The sequence below is a fragment of the Gracilinanus agilis genome, chromosome 2, assembly GCF_016433145.1.
Source record: "Gracilinanus agilis isolate LMUSP501 chromosome 2, AgileGrace, whole genome shotgun sequence".
Lineage (NCBI taxonomy): Eukaryota > Metazoa > Chordata > Mammalia > Didelphimorphia > Didelphidae > Gracilinanus > Gracilinanus agilis.
In genome coordinates, this window is record NC_058131.1 from 157,307,376 (window position 1) to 157,316,406 (window position 9,031).

Consider the following 9,031-nt stretch of genomic DNA (forward strand, 5'->3'; position numbering starts at 1 on the left):
AACAAGGTTGGAAATCACCTCCCCCCCCCCCCACACACACACACACAACTCATCGACCCTTATCCCTGGACCCCACCCACCCCATTTTCTTGAGGTAAAAGTATTCTTTAACATCTTGGCAGACAACTTGGCCTTCATGGCCATAAAGAATGAGAGAACATCATGACATTTTAGAATCTATGTTTGCTGAGTCAAAAATGGATCTGTTGTGCTCACTGAATGTTCTTTCCCTCCTCCCCATAACTGTTCCCATCCAACCAATGATGGAAATGAACAGATGAATAATTCCCCGTTTTTGACTCTGCCCCCACCCCGTCCTCCCCACCCGTTCTACATACATCCACACACAAAGAAATCCCTCTCCTCCCCCATACTAGAAGGCATGTATCAATTACAAATGAAAACAAACAAAAGTATAGTCAAATGCTTTCCATTCTTGCGGTCTGCCTCAAGTACATTTTGATATATCTCTGATAGTTTACATTTATATAGGAAATAGCAAAGGGGTCTTTTTCGTTACACTTTATACAGAATCTCTGCATGTTGTTTTATCCTTTTCTCTATTTTAAATTTTTTTTGGATAAACAGTTGTTTATAATAATCTATATAGTAAGGCTCCACAGAAAGAATTCTGGGTATTTTTTTTCTCTAAGAACCAAAGTATATAAAATGAGGTTAGACTCTAGCACCTTATACAATAATAGTGATGTTGTTCCCTTGGTAGAAGGTAGCCCTACCCAACATCCTGTATATATTCCCCACACTGTGAAGCAGTGTTCAAATGTATTGCCAAAGGAAGAAAAAATAATGTGTATGTGTTAGGAGATGGAGGTGTGGTATTTGTGGAATAGACAAGAGTAAAAGGAAGAAATAGATTAAGCAAGATTGCTAGCAGCATATAAAAGAATTCTGAAGCTCATTAAGTTGCTGTCTCCAAATTAATATTACTTCATGATTTGTTGTTACTGATTTATCCTCACAAGCTCCCCTTCCCCATGAGGTAGGGAAAGATTATTCTCCCCATTTTACATATGGGGAAACTGAGGCTGAGCTACTTGCCCAGGTCACAGAGGAAGGGTCAGAATCGGAGTCAGGACTAGAAGCCAGGTGGGTTCAGTTTCCAGGATCCTATTCAGGCTCTTCCTCTTAGGCCTGGTTTTGATAGCCTCTCACTTTCCAAATTTGATTGGTGACGTAGTCCATCTGGAAAGGCAGCACACTGGCTGTTGATGGGAAACAGGACAGGGTTGGGGCTGGAAATGAACATCAGCACCAAGGGAAGTTTGAAAGAAATTTCTCTTTTGTTTCCTTTTTTTTTTTAATCTTTCTTGGCTATGGAAACAGCAACTTTTACAGAAAGGAAGAAAACTTTTTGTGAGAGTGATCCATCTGATGGTAGCTTTCTAGGATGTCAGATATTCTCTGATAGTTGTTAGATTCTGTTGAGTATTACATATTTCTGCAGAGGAATGGTACATCCCCACCACAGCTACATCAGAACCTCCATTATATAATTATAACTATAGCGATATATCTCTATCTCTATCTATTTATATATGTATACATTAAAGTCTGTTACTGCACTGGCACGTGATACAGAGGAAAAAATACTGGCATTGCTGTTTGCTGCAAGTGGATGCCTTGACTGGAGGGAGTTACATGAGAGAGAAGCACCGGGAAAAAAGGCACCACAAGGTTTTGAGAAGTTAACTTGTTTGTCATCACCACCCTAACCTAACCATAGTGAAGGAACATAAAAGGCTTTCATAGTTAACCAAGACCCTGATACAAATGATTCCAAAGAACCCAGCCAATTGGCATCTGCCTCCACCTATCCCTCCCTGCAACACTGAGTAGGGAAAGGGGGGGAAACCGTTCATTTAGCTGCCATTTTCTATTCTTTTCCTGTTGGCTGATGAGAGAAGGGGGTTCTGACGATAGAAAGAGAGCCCTCCTATAAATCAAAGAATGGAAAACATCTTGTACTATGGAAACAATTGCTTTTCCAATGTAATTGCTTGGTCTCAATTCATTTAAATTTTTTCTTTTAAGAAAGAAAGAATGAGGGAAATTAAATCCACAGGCACTGATTGCTGAGAATAGCACCGGGTTTGGATTAGTGAGGATGTGTGCATGCCCCAATCTGTCAACATAGCTGAAACCAAGGGATGTTGGCTCAGATTAGACATTAGTCCATCCTCTTAGTCTGGCCAAGAATAGTGGAAATCATTGGCCATCCCGAGCACCAAGAACTGCATGTGCCACTAATAATAAGGAAAAGAGAGGACACAGCAAGGGAACTGTGGAGATGATTTTAAACAGCATTATTGTTATTTTAATTGCTGGCCTTGAAATAGATCTTCATTCCCTTCCCAGCAGAAGCCACCCTCCGACTGATTAGTGCTGCAGAAGTCTGGGGTTGGTAAGAAGGTCTGGGCTGAAGACTTAGCTTTTGCTGTCAATCCCTTACAATCTCTCCTTCCCGGCAAGAGGGACCTGTGTATAGGACCACGCAGTCATGACAGGGTGGACCCAACAGTGTTCACTGCCTTAGCCAAAGGCAACAGGACTGACATTTGTGTGGCACAGTCACCAAAACATTTATAGGTTTTAGGGTCTTCTTCCTAAGCTGGTTGATATCAAAACTTGCAACAGGTATAATCTTACAAAATCGTTTCTATTCACAACATGTTAACATTGAATTTTATTAACTTTGTCACTCCCTTGTGTGATTCCCTAAACAAAGTTATATTATGATAAGGTGGTTATGAATTTCTTCCTGGTGTTATACTGATAAAATTGGTTGGCTCAGAGTGAAGAAAATTAATCCCTCCAATCTTCTTCCTACCTCGTCTCTTTTTACTCTCTAACAATATGCACCTGCCTTCAGGGTCAATCTAACTGATTTAGTCCAATCTAGTTTTCTTCATACTTGTGATCATTTTTCCCCCCTCTCAGAAACAGAGCTAAATAGATTACTTTAGGAACAAAGAAGGAGCCTTTGGACCTAGCCTCTCACTTTGTAGTAATACTGGATACAATGTAAACTCACCACATCGCTAACGTTCATTCTTACCTCCCCACCACATTCTTCTCTTGATTGTTAATATTCAATGTACTAAAAGTTTCAGTTGTGAAAACGTGGAGTACTAGATTCTGTGATTGTCCACATTCTTGAACACATTTATTCATTCTATCTGAATATCCCTAGAATTTCACTCTAGTCACAAAGTGTCAGTGCTGCACCCCTCCCAATCCTTTTCTTTCTTTTTGGCCATGTGTATACATTTGTATTGCTGATCCAGATTCCAACAATCTATAGTGTGTAGCACTATTCTTATTTCCCCAAAGCGTGAGATGTAATGGTAAATGGACACAACTGTGAACTATCTACAAAAGTCAATTTCATTCTCTAGGTCCTTCTTTCTACTCATGTTGATGTTTTTTTCTTGGTCATTTCATTGGTTTATTTGTACCTAAGAACAAGTGAGAGAAAACGGCTGATGAATATCAAATCATTTAATTTTGCCATTCTTTAAATTGGGCTATGTGTAAACTTGAACCAAATGGCCAGAAGACATAAAGAGCTGAATAAAAGGGGGGAAAACCATTGCTTTACTTGTTTGTTGAGTCAAATTGAAATTTGAGAATATAAGCTTTTCTCCACATATATACGTTGGTATTTATTCAATTTATCTCATTGATGTCAGTTCTCACTCTATGCCTTCTCGCCCTATATGATCAAATATTGGTCTTTTCCCACCATAAATCTTCTAATTCACATCTACTCCCACTAGGCTTTTTACTTCTTTTAATATTTTATGAATACCCACACAACACTCAGACTTTCCCTCTCCCTCCAGATATAGCAGTCCTATCTACTTTTCTTGATGTTATCCTGGATGTTATCTTTCTGTATCATTCAAATATCCATTGTCCTTTGGATTACCTGCAATTCTGATAACCACAGTGCCTCATTATTCACAGACAGATAGAATCACTGTGTAATGTTTTTTTTTTAAATGAATACTGTGTAATGTTTTTAAAAATAGGTTTTGGTGGCAGTGAGAAGCTTGAACTCATTTGAAACAATGCACAATTACCCTAATACAATCCAGCTTTATCTCTTAATCAGGTATGGGCCTGGCTCATTGTCCATCTGCAGTAACTGTCCAGGATATACATAATGGATTAACTACCCATCTAGCTGCAGATCCTAATTTGGATGATATATATTCTTCATCCATTTGGTTTTCCCTATATGGATTGCTAAGATCTCTTCAGGAGGGCTGTATTTTTCACTAAGGAAACCCTGAAGCCTTAAGAGCTTGATACACACACATATTTATGTAATAAGGAAGGTCTGTCACAAAAACAATTCCTAGAACACTTTTCTGGGCCTGAAAAAAAAATAAGACAAACTTCAGTTCCATCAGGTGGTGAATGGGCCTCAATAAAAGTGGAAACAGTTATCTCTTCTTATTTCTTAGAATCCTTGGTTTCCTTCAAGGCTCTACAGATTTATCAATTCAGCTCAAATTTCCCTCTCTTACAAGGGGAAAATAGTTATAGTTGTTTCTTCATCTTGACTAAGAACATAAGACTCTCTGAGAGCTCCTGTCTCTATTAGGCAACTGACAGCAAGGTCATGCACTTTCTGTATGGAGGAACAGCCCCAGGAGTGGCTGTCATCTACAAAAATAACCAAGAAATTTCACACCCCAGTCCTTTTGTGCTTAAGCTTGGTAGCAACAAAATCCTGGCTAAATGCAGAACCACTACTGTTTTTTGCAGAATATGAGAGTATGTTAAGTGTGATTTGCCTCTTTCCCCAGCCCTAGCTAGCATCAGTCCCATTATTCTGTTCTTGAGCAAGGGCAGGAATTGGTTCATTGTTATTCATTTAGGTAAAGTGTATGGCAAGCATTAGGACCTATATAACTTGGGTATTTAACACTAAAGTTTAGGATTTCATTTCAGATTCATTATGATGTGTGAAGTGTTCTAAAGTCAAGTCATCTAAAGAGAAAAGCTAAAATTCCCCAACAGGCAAAGGCTTTGTTGAGTTGAGCTGGAATTACTGAAATCTGCTGAAATAATAGCACCAAAAATATCTCTAAGTAGGATATCAAATCAGCATGACAGAAATTGGGGTGGGGGGAAGTAATGCAGGAAAAAAAAGACAATGAAAAATGCACCAAATTAGTTGTCACAAATTGCTCACTGGACCACTACTACTCCGGATAAACTGATGATTATGAATAAAGGTTAAGATAAAAGAAGACTGGAGAGAAGGGAAATGTCAGTTTCTAAAGGTGAGATTGCTAGTGGTGAATGAACTCACTTGCCTTCACATTAGCAGAATATCATGGCAATTGGTAACTAATAATTAGGCAGTATGCTTTCAGGTTGCTCTACTAAATCTTTTTCACTTTTATAAGCAAGCAACTGATACTCTGTATTCTAGTACCTGAAAAATTTGGAAATGAAAGTTAAGAATCGGTTTCCATTGGACAATATTTTTAGATCTAAACTTCTGTCTTAAAACTTAAAGTACTTTGGCAAGCCTGTGGAGAAAATGAGAAATTGAAAAATGTAAATTCTGTGTACCTATTAGGAGTCAGAGATTTTGTTTTGTTCTGGGAAGTTTCATTTAGTCACTTTGTAGTAGCAGCATCTCTTATCAAAACAACTGACCGAGTTCTTGGTCCCTCAGATCCCAGAAAATGCCCTCTTCGTTCACATTAGGTGAAGTCAACTCAATGGCATGCCAATAGATTGAACTGGATTCCAAATCTATAAAATTTCAAAGAGAGCTTCCCCTAGCAAAGTTCAATGGTTTTAACCATGTGGGAAAACACAGTGACCTAGTACAAATGGGGGCCAATTTTGGAGTCAGGAAGACTTGGCTTTGTGTCGTGCCTATGACACATGTTAGTTGTGTGACCAACTAATTAAATCACTACCAGTTGGACCCCTAGGCAGCTCTCTAAGACTATAAATTACAGATAAGTTGTCATCCGAATCAGATAAAGAAATAAAGCAAAATTATGTATAATCAGAGAGGATGCCCAAAATGGTGGTAAAGACTGAACTCATATGACTATAATACTGACTCTCCAGGCCAGTTTCTTGGTCAGTTGTCTGAGAAATTTCTTCAAGGGATATAATACAGATATGTTAAGGTACATGAGTAGAAATCCATGCTGATATGAAGGAGAGATCTGGGTAGCAATGACACTGAAAACATCATGGCAGTATAGGGCAGTCAGGAGCTTCCTATAACTTCTCATCTTCCCATCTATTCTCGAAAGTCCCCTCTCCTGTTTTATGATGTGGCGTTACATTTCTGCCATATTGACATAAGTGAAACTCTTGGAAACATCCTATTAGGTCACAGATGAGTCCATAAAGGCAAGTTTAGTGTATGGGTAGAAAAGAGTTGGGGATAAAAATGTTCCCTGGATCAAGGAAATCAGGATGTATTTTGGCTTAGGGAAAGAATACACTGATAGAATTAGTGGTGTCCTGATACCCAGAGACCAAAAGATCCACGAGATTGGTATTTTGTGGTCCATCTAACCACAGGCCATGTAGAAGCAGTAGGGAATCTGTATGAGACAGAGAAAATGAATGAAGGGAGGCACCAGAAGGTGGGTAGAAGAGTATCTTGAAGACTGAACTACTGGACTATTGCAGTATCTGTTTGCTGGTGGGTCTCTCACCACATGCATCCCTACTCCAAGTCTATCCTCCACTTAGCTATCAAAGTGACCTTCCTATAGCCCAGGCCTGACCATATCTCAACACACCTCTACCTCCATCCCTCCCCTTTAAAAAAAACTTCAGTGGTTCCCTCTCACCTCAGGATCAAATATAACCTCTTCTATTTGGCATTCAAAGACTTCCAAAGCCTGGCCCTTTCCCACCTTTCCAAGATTCTTAGTCCTGATTCCTTCCACATTCTTGTTGATCTTAGGATACTGGCTTTTTTGCTATTCCTTGCACAACTTCATCTCCCAACCACAGGCATTAGATTCTGCTTGCTAGCTTCCCTGGCTCCCTTGTCCTGGCAAAAATCACCTTCAACAAGAAGTCTTCGTCCATTCTCCTTAAATTTGATAATGCCTTCACTATGAAATTATCTCCAATTTATTCCAGTTTGCATGTGATCTTTTCCATTCTTTAGACCATGAGCTCCTTGAGAACAGGCATTGTTTTTTGCCTTTTCCATAGAGTTTAGCACTTAATGCTTGTTGATTATTGTCTGAATTACTGACTTCTATTCTACTTAAGAGGACAAATGCATTAGAAGGATGTTTCAGCACCATGTGACTTTGGGTAATATTAATCCAGTTAACAAAAAATGAAAATTTATTTTCTAAATCATTTATAGTTTCTTTTAGAATTGGGGTCTGTCTAGTAAAAAACGTCTTTATACCATCCAAGCTCATATTTATGTCACTCTAACTAGACTATAAGCTACTAGTGGACAGAAACTATGTTTTATTTCATCTTTGTACCCCCTAATGCCAGGCATAGGTCCTCCCTAAATACATTTCTATTCATCTGAATTTTGAAACTTAGAAATTACATGAATATAAATATATATTATATATATATATATGATGTGTGTGTATATATATTAAAAGTATATATCTCAGAAAGTCTGTCCTACAAATTTCTTCTAAAAGTCAATCCTCTTAAAATATGCTGCTGCTTATTGCAGTTTCTAATATGATTTCATTTTAGCAGGAAACAATTTTTCTATGATCTTTGGAGAGTTTGGAGGATACTCATTGAACTGGTCTTATGGACACTAGTTGTACAATAGAATCAGAAATGACCAGTTTCACTGTCTTTTTTTGTTTGTTCTTTTTTGGTCAAGATCTATAATTTCATCAGGGTAAGACATTTCCATTGTGGAAACTCCCTCCACCAATGCAGACCCACAATTCAACTAAAATGAATCATCTTTAAGAGACTCGCCCATGGGCATATCACCAAGATGTGTCAACTTCTCCCTGACTCTAAGGCCTCTTCTAGCCACCTCTGCATTGTGGTCTCTCCTCATTGTCCAGACAGATAAATGAATTGGGTGGAGATCTTGCATATGCAGTCCCCAAAAGAGCAGCTTCCAATCTCCATTTACCACAAGGGGTTTCTCTTGACTTGGGAGTAAGTTTTCTAGAATGCCCCTTTCTGCCGTGCTCCATATTTTACTTGGGATACACTCTGAAAATATTGCCTATGGGGTAAAGGAGGTCAAGACAGTCCTTGCACAGACCCAGCACAGACCTTGTTACTGTCTGCCTCTTCGTCCCTTGAGGAGGCAAAGGGCTATTTATTTTCACATTTGATTCCTTTTGCACACTCCTGGCTATGGGGGCGTAAAAGTCCATCTAAGATGAGTATTTCAAGACCAGCAAGAGCCCTAAAATGTTCACATATTTTAAGAAGGAAAAACAAAAAAGGAAAATCCAGATTCATCAACTTTGAAAGCCCTTTAAGAAGCAGCTATTGATACATATATATTAAAACATATATATGTGCATGGTCAGCATGTACATGTGTAGGTAAAATAGAAATGCAGATACACACACATGTGCACCAATTAGGTTCCTTGATTCTCCACAATTCATTTTGTCAACTTCAAATCTCAAATCAGAATTGGTAGCTTATAGTAGGTGGTTTTCATTTCTTTATTGGGATTTTGTTTTTAGCGTTTTGTAGTCAATAAAATTTCAACCAAATGAAATGGACCAATCGATAATGAACAGATCTGGCTAAAGTTATTGAAAAACAGTCACGCCTGAGGGTGTCTCAGAGTGCTGTGTAGCAATAACATAGCATCAGAGTGTTCATTATTTCTATTATATAATGCCCTAAATAATAGCGCATGTGCTTTGAATTCCTTTCTAGTTTCACTAGGAGGCTAAGGATGGGTGTGGAACACTCCACTGCGTATGTGACACATCTTCCCTGCCCCTACACTTCTCCCCCCACCCCCACCCCCATGCAGTGCTTCCCC